The sequence below is a fragment of the Chiloscyllium plagiosum genome, unplaced genomic scaffold, assembly GCF_037043375.1.
Source record: "Chiloscyllium plagiosum isolate Xiang-an unplaced genomic scaffold, Cpla_swu_hap1 HiC_scaffold_8, whole genome shotgun sequence".
NCBI lineage: Eukaryota > Metazoa > Chordata > Chondrichthyes > Orectolobiformes > Hemiscylliidae > Chiloscyllium > Chiloscyllium plagiosum.
The window spans coordinates 34882503-34904182 of NW_028270146.1; the positions used below are offsets into that span (position 1 = coordinate 34882503).

Below are 21680 nucleotides of genomic sequence, written 5' to 3' on the forward strand. Positions count from 1 at the left end.
AATAGGTAAGTTTTACAATTTGTCAAATTCTGTATGAATATTTAAAATAACCTACTCATCTTGCATTATAAAAAATGTCAGACCCAACCTAATTTGATAGGAAAATTATGATAGCTTTCTTTAATGCTTTGAGAAAATATGTTTCCCAAAATGAATCTCGATCTAAGCAACAGTATGTGCTGTCTGCTCAAATCATGTTGGAGTTGTTCTGTGAATCAAGCAGGAAAATTGCAATGCCATTGCCAGTGTTCCTACCAGTCCTCATAATAGATTTCCAGTTGGAGGTGATAATGCATTGATGATGCCATTGGGTTCGTAATCCGATCATGTTCTCTGGAGTCAGCTTGAAGACCACCATGGTAGAATTTGAATTCAGTGAAAACGCTTCTGGAATTAAAAATCTAATGATGACAATGAAATTATTATCATTTTTTTGTAAAAGTTCATCTGGTTCACTAATGTCTTCTAGGCAAGGAAATCTGCTGTCATAACTTGGTCAGGCCCAGATGTAATTCCCACAACAGTGCATTTGGCTGTTAACTGCCCTGTGGAATGCCTTGCAAGCCACACTGTTATTTTGAACTGCTCAAAATTATCAGTGGAATAACACCAGGCAGACCATTTGGCATCAAGCTACAAAATTGAGAGAACTGCCCAAAGTTTGTGAGAAGATTTGTAGCTTGGGTGCTTGTTGCTGTGGTTCTGTTCGCCGAGCTGGGAATTTGTGTTGCAGACGTTTCGTCCCCTGTCTAGGTGACATCCTCAGTGCTTCCTGTGAAGCGCTTCTGTGATGTTTCCTCCGGCATTTACAGTGATTTGAATTTGCCGCTTCCGGTTGTCAGTTCCAGCTGTCCATTGCAGTGGTCGGTATATTGGGTCCAGGTCGATGTGCTTATTGATTGAATCTGTGGATGAGTGCCATGCCTCTAGGAATTCCCTGGCTGTTCTCTGTTTGGCTTGTCCTATAATAGTTGTTGTCCCAGTCGAATTCATGTTGCTTGTCATCTGAGTGTGTGGCTACTCAGGATAGCTGGTCATGTTGTTTCGTGGCTAGTTGGTGAGAGAACTGCCTCTCAAACTAGTCAAGCAATCTAACTTTGTCACACTGGACATTCTCCTTGAGAAGGTGACCAAAAAGGTGGATGAGAGTAAAGTGGTTGATTTGATGTATATGGGTTTCAGTAAAGCATTGGACAAAGTAGGCTATTGCAGAAAATACGGGGGAATGGGATTGAGGGTGAAATTGGCTAACTGAAAGAAGACAGAGGCTGGTGGTTGATTGGAAATGTTCATCCTGGAGTTCAGTTACTAGTGGTGTACTGCAAGGATCTGTATTGGGCCACAGCTGTTTGTCATTTCTTTAACTGACCTGGATGAGGGCTTAGAAGGATGGGTTACTAAATTTGCAGGTGGCACTGAAGTCGGTGGAGTTGTGGACTGTGCGGAAAGATGTTGCAGGTTACAGAGGGACATAGATAAGCTGCAGAATTAGGTTGAGAGGTGGCAAATGGAGTTTAATGTGGGAAAGTGTGTGGTGATGCACTTTGGAAGGGGTAGCAGGAACACTGGGCTAATCGTAGTATGGATGAGTAGAGAGATCTCGGTGTCCATGTGCACAGATCCCTGCAAGTTGCCACCCAGGTTAATATGGTTGTTAAGAAGATGTACGGTGTATTAGCTTTTATTGGTAGAGGGATTGAGTTTTGAAGTCATGAGGTCATGTTGCAGCTGTTCAAAACTCTGGTGCAGCCGCACTTGGAGTATCGCATACGGTTCTGGTCACCGCATTGTAGGAAGGATGTGGAAACATTGGAAAGGGTGCAGAGGAGATTTACCAGGATGTTGTCTGGTACAGAGGGAACATCTTATGAGGAAAGGCTGAGGGACTTGAGGCTGTTTTCGTTAGAGAGAAGGAGGTTCAGAGGTGACTTAATAGAGACATATAAGATAATCAGAGGATTAGATAGGGTGGACAGTGAGAGTCTTTTTCCTTGGATGGTGATGGCTAGCATGAGTGGACATAGCTTTAAATTGAGAGGATAATAGATATAGGGCAAATGTCAGAGGTAGGTTCCTTACTCAGAGAGAAGTAAGGGCATGGAATGCCCTGCCTGGAACAATAGTAGACTCACCAAATTTAAGGGCATTTAAATAGTCATTGGATAAACATATGGATGGTAATGGAATAGTGTAGGTTAGATGGGCTTCAAATTGGTTTCACAGGTTGACACAACATCGAGAGCCGAAGGGCTTGTACAGTGCTGTAATGTGCTATGTTCTTGGAATCATGTCATGCAAACAATGTCCCAGCCAACACTTTTGCCATCTCCTATATATGTCCTGACCCACAAGCAAGACAGACCCAGCAGAAATGGTGACTTAGTGTTGTACAGTCAGGAACGAGTTCCTGGGGATCTTCAACATTTACTATCGAGTCTATGAAGGCTTATGGCATCAGGTAAGGAAGCCTACTGCTGATTAACCCCTACCGGCACAACTCAACTGATGTGTTAAGCACCACTTGGAGGAAGCACTGAATGTGGCAAGGGCAGATAGTAATGGGCAGATAGGAATAACCAATTAACAATTCTTATGGAGACAGAGTTTCACATTTAGAAAGCCCTATGTCATGTTGATAACTTAATTTGTCACCTGTTATCGGCATTCTCATTCTTGAACTAGTTTTCATGCACACAACTTGCTTTTACCTATTTCAGGTTTCAGCTCTTGCCCATCTTGTCAACTTAAGTAATTTTTTTAATTATAGAAGTATACTACCTGACCAGCAAGTATCACTTATATAATTAACATGAAATGTTAGACACCGTATTGTCCAGTGAGAGGAACCACTAAAAGCAGGAACTAAGCTAAGGCACGCCTTAGTGTACATCAGTTTGAAGCAGTTAACATTACAATTCAGGACAGGATCTTACATATGTGTAGAATACATCAAATTATTAAAGCATTAAAAACAACTACAATGGACTATAAAGGGTAGGAGCAAAGTAGGGCATTCTGCCATTGAGTCTGTCAATAAGAGGCTGTCTACAAGCCCACAATGCATTCTTCATTTTTTATGCATGGCCATCAGTGTCCTCATCTAAGATCCCAGAGTAGGGCAACTCTCTCTTCTCTCCCCACCTCACCCCCACTACCATTGCACTGTGAACTATTATTCCTAGCCTGGATGAAGGCTTATGGCATCAGATAAGGAAGCCTACTGCTGATTAACCTATATCTTCTGACTCAAGCTTTTAAAGTAAGTTCAGTGCCAGAGTCTGAGCTGGTGACTGGGAATGTCACATCAAATTATGGGACCCCTATGGCTGATCAGACAGCAGCTCCTGACTTTCTGGCTGAAATGGGAGGGAAGGGAGGAGCGGCACGGTGGCTCAGTGGTTAGCATTGCTGCCTCACAGCATCAGGGTCCCAGGTTCGATTCCAGCCTCAGGTGACTGTCTGTGTGGAGTTTGCACATTCTCCCTGTGTCTGCGTGGGTTTCCTCCGGGTGCTCTGGTTTCGTCCCACAGTCCAAAGATGTGCAGGTCCAGGTGAATTGGTCATGCTAAATTGCCCATAGTGTTAGGTGCATTAGTCAGAGGGAAATGGGTCTGGGTGGGTTACTCTTCGGAGGGTGGGTGTGGACTGGTTGGGCCGAAGGTCCTGTTTCCACACTGTAGGTAACCTAATCTAATCTAATCATAAAAGGGGAATTGAGTGCATAGCACCAATTCTATGGTGATAACATCTGCAGTTTGCTTATTTTCCAGATAGCAGGTTGAAGGTGAGCTGAGAGTTGAGGGAGATAACACAGGAAAATATAGTTATTCTTTATATGTTCAATGATATCAAGCACTGGAAAGCTATTTCAGCCAGACTCTTTATAGAGTGATTCAGCATCTGTAAGACCATTGAAAGTAGGAGCAGAGATAGGCCTTTCAGCCCATGGAGTCTGCTCTGGCGTTCAGTGAGTCATGGCTGGTCTGAAGATTCTTAAGTCCAGTTCCTGCCTTATTTCCGTGAACCTTAATTTTCTTGCTGATTGACAATCTGTCTATCTAAAATACTTTACAACCCAAGCTCTGTCCAATGAATTCCACAGATTCACTGCGCGCTAACAGAAGAAACTGTTCTTCAAATCCATCTAAAATGGGCAACCACTACTCTGAGGTGATGTCTTCTATTCCTAGAATCTCTGACAATGAAAAATACTCTCAGTAAATACCATCCCCCCCAGAATCCAATATGTTTCATTGAGGTCACCTGTCATTGTTAGCGCTCTCAAATTTCTTGGGGGTGGCATGGTGGCTGGGTGGTTTGCACTGCTGCCTCACAGCGCCAGGGACCCGGCTTCGATTCCAGCCTTGGGCGACTGTCTGTGTGGAGTTTGTACATTCTCCCAGTGTCTGTGTGGGTTTCCTCTGGGAACTCCGGTTTCCTCCCACAATCCAAAGATGTGCACATTAGGTGAATTGGCCATGCTAAATTGCCTATAGTGTTCAGGAATGCAGATAGATTAGGTGCATTAGTCAGGGGTAAATATAGAATAATGAATAGTGGGTTTGGATGGGAGATTCTTCGGAAAGTCGGTGTGAACTTGTTGGGCCGAAGGGCCACGCTATATGGATTCTAAATTCATTCTTCTAAACCCCACTGAGTGTATGCTTAAGTTCCCATCCATACACATGATTAAACTAGTAAATGTTCCTGCTTCCAATGCCAGTATATCTTTTTTGTGGATGAGCTGACCATAATTGATCACAATTTTCTATGTCTACAAAGTAGTGCCTTCTATAGCTTTTGCAAGACTTCCTTAGATACTCCAATTCCTTTAAAATTAAGGCCACAATCTATTTGCTCTCCCTACTGAACTTGGATGTGATAAGAAAAGAATGTTGCAATTCTTTGTACTGTATGTCAAATCATAAAGGAGGTACTGGGTTAATTTTTTTTTCTTTTGAGGGCTGACTGAGATTTTCTCCAGGGCTAATTTTTCATTTTGGGGGCTACTTTTTGTTTTTCAGCAGTTCCTGGGATCGAAAGATTGAACTTAGAAACAAACGGTTCCCAAAATGCATATTTTGATGTTTACTCTGTGCCTGTATGAAAGGACATTAAAGAAACTAGATTTACTGGCTTTAGGCCTGGACTGGGCAGGTTACCTTATGAGTAAAAATTGGACAGACTTGGTTTGTATCCACTGGTGTTTAAAAGAGTAAGAGGTGATTTGATTGAAACATATAAAATCTGACAGATCTAAACAAGATCAGTGTGGAGTTGATGTTTTCTCCAGCATCTAGAACTCTGCGATCACTGTTTAAAAATTAGGGGTTCCCCATTTAAAACACAGACTCAGCAAACATTCTTTTTCTCCCACGGTCATGAATTGTTGGAACTCTGTCAAGCAGAATCCTTATGGCAGAAGGAGAGGTGAGCAGATTCTCATTAAGCAGGGTGATGAAATGTGATCGGTGTAGGTGGAAATGTGGAATTGAGATTATCACTGACTACCCATGATCTTATTGAATGGTGGAGCAGACCGGAGGGGCTGAGTACCCTACTCCTCCTGATTTATCTGTTCACAAACAAGAAACTGTGCTGGACTCGCATCCAAAGATCCAACGACTGTTTTCTTTCATTTCTTCCTCCTCACCCCATCCCTGCAAACACTGGACCTGAAAAGCTAGGATCTTCTGGGTTGATCAGACTTTTTCTACGCATCAAAACTTTTTTTAAAAAATGCTCACACACACATTGATTTTTTTTAAAAATCTTGTAGATACTTCTACAGCAGAAACAGAGAATTGAAGAGAACAGAAAAAGAATAGGTTTTCCCACAACATTTTTTATCCTCTGCCCCATGTTTCTCAACTTTAAATCTTATTCCCTAAATAATTTACGGAAAAAACATAAAAGTGGCAGAAAATCATTAGAAAGGATTTAAATTTTAAACTTTTTGGATAGGTTTCTCTTAAATTTCTGTATACTTTTTCTAAACTTGTAAGGCAGGTCCAGGAGTAGGATTTTAGAAGGATGAATAAAGTTACTTTTTTCAAAAGATAGTTGTAAAATCATAAATATTATTAAAATAACATGTAAATTTGAAAGTGAACAATGTTGTCTGTTTCCCACACTCTTTCTTTTGGTCTTTCTCCTATCTCATGCTGAGGCCTCCATCTCTCCCAGATTCGCAGCTTCCTATCTCTCCTCCTTTCCTTCTCCCTCACACTCATAGGCAGTCACTCAAACTCCTCCACCTAAATGCACTTGCTCTCTCGCTCGCACTCTCTTGCACATTCCGAGTTTACCTTCCTCACTATCCAAGTCACTTTACCTGCACTGGTTCCCCCATCATCTTGCCTGTCCATCCTGTGCTGCTGCTCCAGCTCCTCCAATGACCAGTGCCCCTTTCTTGCCATTGATACTCCATGGAGCTTTATGAGGGTCACCAGAGGCATTTCAGGAACCAATTTGCCAGCTGTCCACCTTTCACATCAATACTGGAACGTACAGATCATGAATTTTTCATGCCCCTGTACTCTGTAAAGTGACTCCATAGCACAAGCACATCAAGTTCAGCAATGTTGTGTAAGGAATTAAGTAAATCAAAGGCTTGTGTCTGCATGATTAGCTCCTGATCTTAACTATTCTCAATAATGAGGACATAGCGTCTAATCTTTACCTAAAGTGCACTGTGAAGGCTATGCTGCTGTCACATAGCTGCTAGCAATTGGTGTCTTATTTGCTATGGAAGCTATACTTTTCTGTATAAACCAATCAAGTGGTTTTGAGATGAGATGGAGATGCATTTAGCAAAAAGGCATTAATATATTTTGCTGCTGCTTTTTTTTACAAGGTCTCTGCCACAGTGTAATTTTCTATGCTTTATAGATGTCCACTAAGCTCAGTAATAGCTGTGTCACTCCTGAGAGAGAAGTTTGCAATTCAAGCCCCATTCTAGAGATTTTACCACAGAGTTGTGATTGCCACTTTTCAGGTGAGACTCCCAAGCTGTAGTAGGATGAATCCTCACCACAGCATATCATGGATAAGGTCCATTTGGTAAATTTTCTACCACCATCCTCTTTTCTGTTAGGAATTTACAAAGCTTGCTTCATCTGTCGTGGGTCAAGAGTACAATTTGGTAGTCAAATGAGAAGGGACTCATAGGAACTATAGAGACAAAGAGGGTGACCTTAGTGTTAGGGGTTACTCCTTCAAGATCGAAAGCCGTTCCCCCTGTTCAAGTCCATGTGGAATCATCAGATTGAGTGGTGCTTAATGCATTCCTCAGCACTATCTCTTTTAGACACCTATGCAACAAAACCATGGCATTAACTGGCAATTCAAGTGGATGAAAAAGTTTCCATAGCACTATTTGTAGAAACGTCGAGGAGTTTACAGTGTGTTTTGGTCAGCATTTATCTCTTGACTATCACCTAGAACCAAAAATCAGATCTTTAATTTTATTGTTGTTTGTGGGATCACGTGTGCAAAATTGCTTTTAGATTTCCGGTCTTTCAAATGTACCTTTGGCATATCTTGAGAATGTGAATGGTACTTTAAACACAATTTCTTTTTAATTTTAGCTGTGATTGCTCAACCAAAGTATGTGGAGGGAAAACTGACTCAAAACTCCTCTTCAACAATTTCGAATTTGGGACTTTGCCAACTTCAGTTTGCCTTCTCATATTAGTCAAAGTGATTTTGATATCCTCTCTATGAAGAGCAACTTAAATAGTAAATAACTATAGGTCATGCCGTTCTGATTTATTTCATTTTTTGATAAGAATAAGTTTTATATTCTCATCTATCTATGTGTGTTATTTGGATTGCCAGTAGATTAAAATAGTTTTTATCCTTTGAAACAGAAATGTACAAAAGAAGGTGATAGACTTCAGATCCCTGCATGGCTGGAAAGAGAGCAAAGCTGTACTGTATACGTATGTACATACAGTCTCAAAAGGGAGAAAGGTTTCATTATGGTTCTGTTCTATAACTGTTTCAGAAATAAAACATGAAAACTATGTTTTTATGTTTGTTTGTTTGTAGTTTTAAAACTAATTTCTGCAGAGGTTTATAATTTTTCTTTGAAAGGTAGAATAAAGTAGTTTTCATCTAACCACACTGTTGAAGTGTAATTATACTATGTGTGGAAATAGTGTGCCAGATATTGCAATGAAATCAGAGCATTAAGGAATATCAGGTATATATCAAAATAATTCCCTTAAGAGTAATCTATAATTGAGAAATTGAATTAGTAATCTAGTTGAATGCTGATAAGTGCCATAGCATGAGAGATTTCTGCTTAACATATCTCCTTAGTTGATGATCTACTAACATAATTGCACTGTCAGAAGTTTCATGTTTTCAGGAATTTCAGTAAATTGGTTAGGCAGGAGATAGAATGGTGTAGCACAAAAGGAGGCCATTCACCAATCACTTGAGTGAGCTCTCCAACAGTGACAACACTTTGCCTTTCTCCCATAAATTTTTTAATTGTTCCATTTTTACACATCTATCCACTTACTTTTAAAATTATTGTGGATTCTGTTTCCACCTTGTTTTTATTTGGGCATTTATTATTAAGCAAGTTTGTACATTTAAACATAAAGCTCCTAAAATCTCCCTTTATCCTTTATAGTGATTTTAATTTCCCCAGTCCCATTAATTATTCCCTTATCAAAGTCTTTCATAAATTTGAATGCATATGTCAGATTTGCTCTTATCCTTGTCAGTTCTAATTGGTCTTAACTATTGAAAGTTAACTATGAAGTTATCTTTCATTCTGTAATATCTAAACATTTCACTCCATAAATTTTACAAGATATGTTGTCTTATGAATCATAAAATTAAAAGTTCATTTTAAATCAATTATGCAACTAATCCACTTAAATATTTCAAATATGGAGTGTTGGAGGTGGAGCATATGATCTTACAAAATGTTAAGATATACTGAGAAATCCATAACAACCAGTATCAGCTATGCAAACTGAACAAGAATCAGTTAGAAACCAGGTGCTTTCTTACAAACAAGCCGGTTCTTAACACTGGTCACTCCAACCCACTCCTGAATACCTTGGTGCAACCGTCACCAGTTTAATTTGGATAAATGTGAGGCATTGCATTTTGGTAAAACAAACACGGGCAAGACTATATAATTAATAAGTGTCCTGGGTAGGGTTGCATTACAAAGAGATCTAGGGGTTCAGGTACATCATTCTTTGAAATTTGCATCACAGGTAGACTGGATGGTTAAGAAAGCATTTAGTGCATTTGCACTCATTGCGCAGACCTTGGGGTTTAGGAGTTGGGATGTGATGTTGAGGTTGTATAGGACGTTTGTGAAGTCTGTTCTGAAAGGATATTATTAAACTGGAGTTAGTTCAGAAAAGATTTACCAGAATGTTGCTGGAATGGAGGTTTTGAGTTTTTAAAACAGACTGGGTAGGCTAGGACCTTTTTCACTGGAGCATAGGAGATTGATGCGTGACCTTACAGAAGTTTATAAAATCATGAGAGGCATAGAAAAGCTGAATGGTCTTTCCTCAATGGTAGGGGAGTTCAAAACCACAGGGCATATTTTTAGGGTCAAAGGAAAGAGATTTAAAAAGGACATGAGGGTTAGGTTTTCTACACAGTGCTCAATGTGTGGAATGAACTGCCGATGGAAGTGGTGGGTGGGGATATAATTACAACCTTTAAAAGACATTTGGATAAGTCCATAAATAAGAAAGGCTTGGATGGATATGGGCCAAATGCAGGCAGGTAGAACTAGTTTAATTTGGCAACCTGGTGTGGATTAGTTGGACCGAAGAGTCTGTTTTTATGCTCTATCACTCTGTCAGAAAAGGGCATTTCATGGCAAAATTGAAAAGAAAATAAATGAGTATGAGACCATTAGACTTAGTGGGCATAAGTTAGACAATTTGGTCCATCGAGCCTGTTCTGCCATTCGAGAAGATCATAACTAATCTGATTTGGAGATGCCGGTGTTGGACTGGGGTGTACAAAGTTAAAAATCTCACAACACCAGGTTATAGTCCAACAGGTTTAATTGGAAATACACAAGCTTTTGGAGCGACGCTCCTTCATCAGGTGATCAGGCCTATCACCTGATGAAGGAACGTCACTCCGAAAGCTAGTGTGCTTCCAATTAAACCTGTTGGACTATAACATGGTATTGTGTGATTTTTAATATAGCTAATATGACTATCCTCAATTCCCACTTTCCTGTTTTATCTCCATAACCCTTGATATTCTTACTGATTAAAAATCTGATTGTCTTGGCCTGAAATATATATAATGAGCCAGCCTTTGCAGCTCTCTGCAGTAAAGAATTCCACAGATTTACTATCCTCCGAAATTCCTCCTTATCTTTGTCTTAACCACAATGCAAGGAATCACCTGTTTATGTCCTGTGGTCTTAAACTCTTCCACAAGGGTAAGCAACCTCCCTGCATCTATCCTGTCAAGCCTCCTAAGAATTCTATATATTTCAATAAGGTCACTTCTTTTTCTTCTAATACTCAATAAGTATGTGTCCAACCGACTTAACCCCGCCTCATAAGAAAATAGCTCCATACCTGGCATCAACCTCGTGAAGTTTTGTGGACTACATCTAATGCCAACGTCTCTTTGCTGGATACGGAGATCTAGGTGTGGTCTGACTTGTGCCTTGTATAGTTCCAGCAAGACTATTTTTGTTTTAGTACTCCATTCCTTTTGAAATAAAGGCCAACATTTTATTAGCCCTCCCTGCTGCTGGATGAACTTGAATGATAGCTTTTTGTGATTGATACGAAAGGACCCCAAATCCCTATGTGCTGTAGCTTTCTGCTGTCTCTCTATTTAAATGATATACAGCTTCTGTATTCTTCCTGCCAAAGTGAATAACCTCACATTTTATCACATTACATTCCTTTTGCCAAGATTTTGCCCAATCACTTAACCTGTCTATATCCCTCTGCACCCTTTTTGTATCATCCTCACCACTTGCCTGCTCACTTACTTTTCTTGTCAACTGCAAACCTGGCTACAGTACATTCACTTCCCTCATCCAGGTCATTAATGTAAATTGCAAATAACTATGGACACAATACTGATCTCTGTGGCATTCCACAAATTACAGATTGATATCCTAAAAATGCCCCCCTTATCACAACTCTGCAATATGCTTTTTGCTGAAAATTTCTGTGCTCACGGTTCCTTTTACCCAGTACGTAGCAATATGACAGACCTTTCCCATGTAAACAGTGCCACATTGTACGACATACAACAGATGTTAGTAATTAGTTGGAGCATAGCACACTGTGATTGTGCAATCTAGCTGATGGATTTTCACAAATTACTCAATTTTTATCATTTTTTGATTGGTAATGAAATTTCTAGTACCTAAAATAGGGTTTCACCACAGCGTAAAATTATATTTTACAATAGCATGATGAAATTTATCTACTGAATTTTCCTTTAATGCATTCCATAAAGTTTTTATTTCAAGACCACAGAATTTCCTGGACAGGAGGGAGAAGCCAAGTAACTATAGATCCTTCAATTTAATATCAGTTGTGGCGAAGTTACTGGAATCTATCATCTGAGGCAGAATGACTGACCATTTTGGACAAGTTTAAGCTAATCAGTCAGCATGGAGTTATGAAGGGTAGGTTGTGTTTTGTTAATCCAGTTACGTTATTTAAGGAAGCTCTTGGTTTGCTTCATTGAGGATAAGGGATGTGACGATATGGAGGTGCAGGTGGCGTTAGGTAAGAATACAAAAATAGAATACTGAGATTGCTGGTAATCTGAAAGAACAGAAAATGCTGGAAACAAAACACAGGTAAGACACCATCTGTAGTGAGAGAAAATTAAAGTTAAAATTTCAGGTGGATGACCTGACAGAAAACAAAGTTAGTGGTCTGAAAAGTTTTCTTTCTGTTTTGACCTGGCCTTTGATAAAGATCACACAGGAGATTAATAAACAGAATGTATGCTACAAACAACAAAGTGGATGGCAGATGGCCATGGCCTCCCGCACCGTGCATAGATGACATCAGCAACTCTTGACCTAGGCAGTGAATCATCTCTACACCACAGTTCAGGGAAAAGCCATCATTATCAGCAGTTAAGGAACAAAACCACGTTACAATTTAAATGGAAGATGAGTGGAGCCCAGTGCATTGTTATTTCAATACAACTGTATGTTTTTCAAAAAAAAACTCACCAGATGAAATTAAATTCAGAGATTGAGGTTTGATTTGTGTGGTTTAAAAATCAACAAGCCTGATAAATCCAGTCCCATTTGCCAGCATTTGGCCCATACCCCTCTAAACCCTTCCAATTTATATACCTATGCAGGTGCCTTTTAAATGTTGTAGTTATACCAGCCTCCTCCATTTCCTCTGGGAGCTCATTCCATACACACACCACCATTATCTACAATTCACCACCATCAACAAAAATGGAACTGCAAAGAATTGTAGGTAAAATTGTGACAGGTTGTTAATTATTTGGGAAGATATGAAACAGTAGAGATTTAGTGCTTGTTCTTTGATTGCCAAAATATGACAAGCATGTTCTCTGGAGATCCATATGTAAGCCTATTTTTCCATTAAATATGCAAATTACCTGGCTAAAGGAGACAGGTTACAGGTACGATGGTGTGAAATGATACAGAAAGTTGCATAGGTGGGTGCAATAAGTTACAAAGTTATGTACATGAATTCAGGACAGCTTGACTGATGAAACTATAGCAGATGGAATTCAATGTTATCTGTATAAATTAGAAATGAATTGCATCAACTTTGTTTATATCCCTTTGAATTTAGAAGCTTGAAGAATGATCTAATCAAGGTACAGTTTTTGAAACAATTAAGGGGTTCGTTAAAATAAATTATTGTTATTGGGGGGGAAATAAGAGGGCATAATCTTAAAATTAGAGTGAGACCATTTAGGATAGAGCTTCCCAAACTGGGTTGCAATCCTCAATGGTTTAGGCAGCCATAGTTTTTAGCTTTGAAATTGGCTGCCAATTAGCTCTATACAAATTCTTACAGCTATGAAGTCCCTTTAAATCTCAATTTTTTAAGTGGCCTAACTACCAGATCTAGTCAGCTTGAATGCTTTCATAAAAATGTTGGGTTTTTTTCTTAAACTTAATTAAATCTCTGTGGATGGAAATGCTTTGCCTTGCTGTTCTCACAGTTGTTCTGTCCACACCCCTGCACAAATAAAAAAGAATTCTCTTAGGTCTGGGAGGATGGCAATTCTTGACCACCAAAGTTGGGGCACAATGGGAAAAAATTTGGGAAACAATAACCAAGGAGGAAAGTCAAAACAGCGGTGTTTATCCAAAGTGTAATGAAAATCTAGAACCCACTTTCTCCCAAAACTTGTAATAGTTAGGTCATTTGAAATTTTGAAAACTTTGATGATTAGATTTTTGTTGGGTAAAAGTATTAAGGTTGATAAACCAAAGACATTTTAATTAGGTTGATGTACAGATAATCTGGCAGGGTAGACTTGAGAGTTATGAATGATTGAGGCTGGTGTGGGAATTGGGTCACCTGAGGGTTCCATTTTTACAATACCTGCCAACTGTAAGCTGCAAACCTTAGATGTCAGCAGCGTTCTATGTGAATGAAATTAAAACGCCAAAGTTGGTGATGCTCTCAGAAAATAAAAATAAAATTTAAAGAGGTGAAAAATACAAAGAAGAGAGTAGAGGAAAGTGAGAGAAATAGCGACATCAAATAGGAGAACCCAGTATGAGTGTGACTATGTTAACTAACACTCAATGTACAACGCCTTGGGAAATTGAATGGATTTGTAAACAGTGTTATTTGCTAGTAAATTTTTTTTCCATTTGAATTAAAACAAAAAAAACTTGGATTTTGAAACAAATACAGTAAAGGGAGTCAAATTTGTTGACAGATTTTCCAGTTATCTATTATTGTGAAGGCTAATTATAGTGTAAGCCTACTATAGGCTTAGTTTTCTATGGCTAATGCTTCTCATTTGATGTGTTGAGGTGATCGCAAAGGAATTATGGAGTTAGCAACCTCAAAGTTCTTAAGTTTGGCAGTGCCTGTAAGGGTGACAGGTAAAGGAAATGGTTTAAAAAAAAAGTGCAAAAGCAGACGTCAGTGCTTCACAGTAGCAAGAGATGAGTGGTCATATGCTGCAACGAGGCTTATTGTATGCTGAGGATTGCCATTGAAGAAATGTAGAGAGTGAAAGGGCCTGATGAGTCATTTTGGAACTTCATAAACTCCAGTTTATTCGCTATTGACATGTAGATTAAATGTCTTACTTTTTTGAAAATTATTTTACTTTATAAGTTATGGCTGACTTGTTTTCATTACTGTGGGAAGCTATGAAAAGGAGCCCAAAAAAGGAATGTAGGTGTAAAACAGTGCCCATGTTTTCAATAATTGTGCACTGAAATCACAGTTAAGTTTGCAGTGCAGTCCTGTAATCATGAAATAACATTTCATGTTTTTTTGGCAATAATACTGTGGACACTTTAAGTAATGCTAACAGATGAGAGGGTTACGATAGTAAGGTTGAATTCTAAAATTATTTTTCACAGTGGTTTTCGTTGGAAGATGTTGCTAATAATCCCAATTGAATAACAAATCACAGCGGATTCATCTGAGGTGGTGGAGAATATAGTGGTCAGCGATGAAATGGTCGATGAGGTATTGGAAAATTTGAAGATACGTTGGAACCATCTAATTTTATTATTTTAATTGGTGTAACAGGGTATGTAAAAGGAGATCAGTTATGTCTATAATGATGATTAAAGTGCGAATAGTAGCCCATGGCCTAAACTGTATTCCAAACATTCTGGATCTTAAATATGTTTTGATTGAAGCAAATGTTAGGAATGCTATAATGGGCAATTCAAAGCTCAAATGAAACTGTAATGAATGTTTTGGAAAACACATTGATTTCAAATTGTTCTTGAGTATATAGCAAGAGTGAAAAACATAGGTTTATAAAACATTGTTTTCATATCGAGTGCTTTTGAGGTCATTATATTAATTGTGTAAGGAATTTCACGTTCTATATTTGACATTTAGAAAAAAAAGGTAAACTTGCTACATGACAACTGGCTGAACTGAAATATTTTGAGGCTTCCAATAAGGTTGTGAATTAAATATTTAAACAGGCAATAGGGAATGAATCGTAAATTTGAGCTCTGAATACTTAAAAAGGCTGTTACTAATTAGTACAGTAATTTCCTAGCTAACCATTAAAGTTGCATTTTTGTAGTGCAATCAATGTTAGACTTTGCAGTCAAGCATCCTGAACACAAATTATGGGATCTGGTGTGAATTGAGTGAGGATATCCATTGTTCAAAACTTTTTTGAACTTTCAGGACACTTTTACATTTGAAGTTTGTGTTTCTGAAAGGTAAGCTTCCTCAAAGTTAAATATTTTGGGGATTATTCTTCCAAATCATCATTCAAGACTCTAAAGACTTAGTAATAGATCAGAGAAAATTTAACATTTAGAAATGTAAGGTTCTGAATATTGGTGCTGATTGATATGACTTACAATACTAACATAAACAGTTTATTATTCATGAGATGAAGTTCAGAATGAAGGTTGCCAATATACTTGAACATTGGAAAACAGAAATAATAATCGTCATAGTAAACAAGCCTAGAGGTAGCAGTGATCATAACATTGTAGAAATGCACATTCCATTTGAAAGTGAAATGCACTGGTCTAAGACTAATGTGTTAAGCTTTAATAAAGATGATTGCAAGCATATGAAACAAAAACAGAAGTTGCTGAAAAAGCTCACCAGCTCTGGCAGCATCTGTGAAGATAAATCAAAGTTAACATTTCAGGTGCGGTGACCCTTCTATCAGAACTTATGATAGCTCAGAAAATGTTGGTTTGTATGCTGAAGGTAGGGTGGAGGGAGGGGTAAGGATGGTAGGTATGGACTTTAATGGTTAGCAAGGAAATTACTGTGCTAATTAGTAACAGCCTTTTTAAGTATTCAGAGCTCAAACTTCCCATTTTTTCATATGGAGAATAGGTTAAAAGGTAGAATAGTAAAGAAGCAGTAGCAGTCATCTGAGGAGATACTTTATAACTCTCAACAAATATATATTCCATTAAGAAAGAAATGCATTATTTGAGAAGATACACCACCTAAGGCTAACTAACTTAAAAATATGGGGTAGACCAATTAGGACAGAGATGAGGAGAAACTTCTTCACCCAGAGAGTGGTGGCTGTTTGGAATGCTCTGCCCCAGAGGGCAATGGAGGCCCAGTCTCTGGATTCATTTAAGAAAGAGTTGGATAGAGCTCTCAAAGATAGTGGAATCAAGGGTTATGGAGATAAGGCAGGAACAGGATACTGATTAGGAATGATCAGCCATGATCATGTTGAATGGCGGTGCAGGCTTGAAGGGCTGAATGGCCTACTCCTGCACCTATTGTCTATTGTCTAACAAAGTTAAGGATGGTGTCAAATGGAAAGAGAACATTTACAATCCAGTGAAGATTAATGGTAGGTCAGAAGATTGGACAAATTTTAGCAACTGGCAAAGAATGTTTTTTTTTAAAGGGGGAAAATTAATGTATAAAAGAAAATAGCTAGAAATATAAAAACAGACATGTTTAAACAGGTGTATGTAAAACAGGAAAGTAGATAAGTAAAAGTTCGTCCCTGAGAGGGTGAGACTGTAACTTTAATAATGGGAAACAAGGAAATGGCAGGTTTTGAGCAAGTATTTTATACTTGAAAGGTGAGTGATGAACTTAAAACTATCACTAGAGAAAAAGTAATGAAGCAACTAATGGTTGGCAGATCCCCTGAACATGATCGCATACATCCTCGGATCATAAAAGAGGTAGTTTCAGAGACAGTGGATGTAATGTTCTGAACTCCTTAGATTCTGGATAGGTCCCATCTGATTGGAAGAATGAAATTGTAAAGAAAAAAGAAAAACACAAAGCAGGGAACTATAAACCAGTTTGCTTAACATCAGTCACAGGGAAAATACTTGAATCCATTACTAAGGAGGTGCTAGCACATGTAGAAAATCATAATGCAATCAGTCAGGTTTAATGTAATTTTGTAAAAAGAATTGTGTTTGACTAATGCTACAAAGTTTTTTGAGGAAGTGACAATCTGGATGAATGATGGAGAACCAATAGATGTGATATATTCAGATTTCCAAGTCTTATGGGGAGGTGGTGGCGTAATGTCACTGTGCTCATATTTGAGGTGCCCACATTAATGTTTTTGTACTGGTGGAATTTAAATTCATTTAATACATATGAAATATAAAGCTAGTAACCATAGTGGTGACTATGAAATCATTGTCAATTTGTTATTAAAAGGCTGTCAGGTTTACTAATGTCGTTTAGGGAAGGGATCCTGGTGTCTTTATCTGGCCTTGTGATTCCAAACCTACAGCAGTCTGATTGCTTCTTGATTACCCTCTGCAATGGCCTATCAAGTAAGTTCAAGGTCAATTTGAATGTGTATCAAATAATGCCATATGGTGATGCCCAAACCCCAAAAAAGAATCAAAAGAAGTTGATAAAGGTGGGTAAAAGGTAAAATAAGAACTACCCCTCTAAAAGCATTGAGGGCACCTGTACCAAATGTGCTACAATGATGCAAAGCAGAAACTCAGCGCCATCTTCTCAAGAGCAGTTAGGGATGGGCCATAAATGCTGGTCCAACCAAGCTAAAAGAAAGTAGCGAATAGAACTAAGTTCCTGATTTTCAGGTTGCCACAGGGATATGTGATGGGTCGTGAACTTTTTCACTTGAATAAAGTGACCAAGTATATGGTAGTTAATTACTTGTTAATATAAAGATAGGTAGGATAGCAAGGTAGGGCACTTACTGCAGAGGGATACAGACAAGTAAGTGAACATAAGTTTTGCATATTGAATATAATGTGCAAAATGTGACTTTGTCCACTTTGGTAGGATACATGAATCACAAAAATGTGTGCATGTAGGTACAGCAAGTAGTTAGGAAGCAAACCTTAAATGTCAGACAGATTTGTCACAGCTGCAGTTGTGAGAGGCTGCACCTGAAATGCTGTGTGCAGTTTTGGTCTCTTTGCTTAAAAAGTAATATAATTGTATTGGAAGCAGTTCAGAATCGCTTGATTGATTCTACCGAGGAAGAGGTTGCTTTAGAAGGAATGGTTAAGCAGATTGGCACTATGCTCAATGGAGTTGAGAAGAAAGAGAGCTGATCCTATTGAAGTTTAGAATTTTGAGGCAACTTGATAGAGTGGGTGCTGGCGGAGGTTTTAACTTGTGACTAGTCTAGAACAAGGGAACATAGCTTATGGGTAAGGTTTTTCCCAATCAAGATGGAAATAATGAAATTTTAGTGTCAGAAGATTTTTAGATTTTGAATTCTCCAGCGAACAATGACAGTTGACTACTGAATGTATTCAAAGCTGAGTTGGATTTAGGATCTAGGGGAGTCCAGGGTTATGTTGAATAGGCGGGAAATTAGAGTTGCAACCACAAATGAATGGTGGAGAAAGCTTGATGGCCTACTTGTGTTTTTTTTTATGATCTTACAAGAAATTGAGAGGCAAAGATAATGCCAAGAATTAACCTGCAGAATACCACTTGTTTCATTTTTAAAACCTTCCACAAATTATACTGTACTTAGTGATTATACTACAGAGATAACGTTAATAAAAAGATAACTTTTTTCATCTGGTTTTACACTGAGCTTTGGGATGCTGTAAGGATTAAACTTACTTCACTGGAACATAATTAAAAGAATATGATCTGAACAAAACTGATGAGATTGCTGCTGTGTAGCATTTTGTGGTTATAAATTGAGCAAGACAAAGTAGAAGGCATGATTTCAAAATGGCAAAAACCAAGATCCACGTATTGTTCCTCTTTCAGTGCTGCATTTGTACCATCCTCTTGTGAAAGAAGTGATTCTTTTCTGAGAAGCTGTATTTTCCTATATGGCCATCTTTGGTGTTTTGTTTAAAGTGATATTGTCTCACAAGCTGTTTATAAGCTGTTGTCTCTCAGCTGTTCTTCAGCCAGTCTGAATCCTGTCCTCTTCTGATGTAATCTCACTCTAACTTGCTGCAAGGTTTGATCCCTGGCTGATTATTTTTTTCCTCTTTTGGGTGAGCAGCTTTCAAGCTGTTTGTTGAATTGTACACCTTTAGTGCCTTCTTTCCCAGATTGAAGTGAGCCAATCCAATACATACTAAGGGTCTAACTTGGATCCTTCCTGATTAGATTTGCTTTGTCCATCAGGGGACCCCAATGATTGCAGACTCCACCAAATAAATTGATAATTTATTCTTTACTCATTCTTAGCTCCAACATTAAATATGATATGAACGGTAGCATAAATTCACCATTAGCATTATCTATTGTAGTCTTTTATCTTTGTGTATGAACACTGGAACCTCTCTCCAGTTGCTTCCGGAAACATTTCCATTCCTGTCCAACAGGAAAATGTCCTTCTCTGGTTTCTGTCTCATTTATCAGTTCAGCTTGCCAACACAGCCTTTATATTTCCTGTAATTTACCCAATAACAAAGCAACCAGGCTCGATAGGTCAACAGGCCTTTTGGGATTCCTGTATATCTCGTCTCAACAGTTCCACACTCTTTCTCTGTCTAATTTTCAACTTTGGTCACTTTTTAAAAGTACATTTCCTACTTTTCTCCTATTTAAATTTCTGTGGTGTGCACAATCTGTGATCAGAAAGATGGATATCTAATGGAAGCTGTATTAAGTAGATGGTCAATTTTAGTTCAGTTTCCTCAGGAGTGAGGTTGTAGTTTATTTTGCTACAATTTTCTAATTACTAAATTAAATTGGAATTGTGATGAGGCCTTTTCTGTAATGGATATGCTAATTTGCAAAAGGAAGTCCACCTATTATTGTATGAAGTTTGACAAATAATATTTTTAAGCAATGACAGGATGTTTTGGAACAAAACTCTGTTGGACTTTTAAATTTATTTCTTCATTCAGATGTTTCGGAACCAGCAAAAGAAAAGTACAATGTAAAAGAAATTAGATTTGTAGTTTTAAAAGTGGATTGAATGTTCAGAGAATACTTGTTAATGAGTTATATTAATTACTGACATCAAAGGAAGATGTTCAATGGTCTGGTTGGCATGGTATAAACAACAGGTCCCAGAGGGAGAATATTATAGAGTAATTACACCCCTTAAGGTATTAGAATAGGTGGATAAAGTGTTTAAGAAGGCATATAGGATACTTGCCTTTATTAGTCAAAGCATAGAGTTTAAGAGTTGGGGAATTGAGCTGGAACTGTATGAAATATTAGTTCAGCCTCAGTCAGAGTATTGTGTGCTGTTCTGAAATCTACATTACAGGTGGGGTATGATAATACTGGAGAAGGTTCAGAAAGGATTTACCAGCATGTTGCCTGGGCTAGAGGGTTTCAGTTATAAAGAGATATTTGACAGACTCGGGTCATTTTTCCTTAGAGGAGAGGGGATTGAAAGGGGACATGATTGAAATGTATAAAATAATGAGGGGCTTAGCTAGGATAGAAAAGTGGAGACCTTCCCCTTGGTCGAGATTCAGTGACCAGTGTGCAGATTTTAAAATAAGGGGCCAAAGGTTTAGAGGAGATTTTCATCCAGAAGGCATTGGGAATCTGGAACTCACTGCCTGCAAGGGCGGTAGAGATGGAAGCTCTCAGAACATTTAAGAAGAATTTAAATGTGCACTTTCAATGCCAAGGCATGCAATGTTGTGGACCAAGAGCTAGAAAATGAGATTAAAATAGTTAGGTGGCTGTTTTTGACTGTCATTGATGCAACAGGCCAAAAGACCTTGTGTTCTGTAGGTCTCTATGACTTTTAAAGCAGATGGCCCATTTGGCCTGATTCTACATTTCTGTAGTTAGTTAAATACTTTGTCATGAGTCATGCTCTGGTAATTCATTGAATATTGGAGAATTAATTGATTATTTATTGTGGAAATGTCATATAATATGCTACTTAACTGCATAAATTAAAACAATTTCAGACAAAACCTAAGACAATTGCATATTTAATTAATAATACTATTAGATTTAAAATAGTGATGGAAAAGGATAGACGAGATCTAAAAGTCGAAGTTCAAAATTGGTGAAAGGCCAATTTTGACGGTATTAGGCAAGAATTTTCAAAAGCTGATTGGGGGCAGATGTTCACAGGTAAAGGGATGGCTGGAAAATGGGAAGCCTTCAGAAATGAGATAATGAGAATCCAGAGACAGTATATTCCTGTCAGGGTGAAAGGAAAGGCTGGTAGGTATAGGGAATGCTGGATGACTAAAGAAATTGAGGGTTTGGTTAAGAAAAAGAAGGAAGCATATGTAAGGTACAGACAGCGTAGATCGATTGAATCCTTATGTTATAAAGGCAGTAAGGAGTATATTTAAGAGGGAAATCAGGAGGTCAAAAAGGGGACATGAGATAGCTTTGGAATTAAGAAGAATCCAAAGGGTTTTTACAAATACATTAAGGACAAAAGGGTAACTAGAGAAAGAATAGGGCCCCTCAAAGATCAGCAAGGCAGTCTTTGTGTGGAGCCACAGAAAATGGGGGAGATACTAAACGAGTATTTTGCCTCATTATTTACAGTGGAGAAGGACATGGAAGATTACATTACATTACATTACA

General features: G+C 38.3%; 1 protein-coding gene across 2 annotated transcripts in view; it reads left to right on the plus strand.

The window, feature by feature from the left end:
* The window catches only part of atxn3 (ataxin 3), a 74286-nt gene that overhangs the window by 25070 nt on the left and 27536 nt on the right, over positions 1–21680 (plus strand). The window lies entirely within an intron of this gene.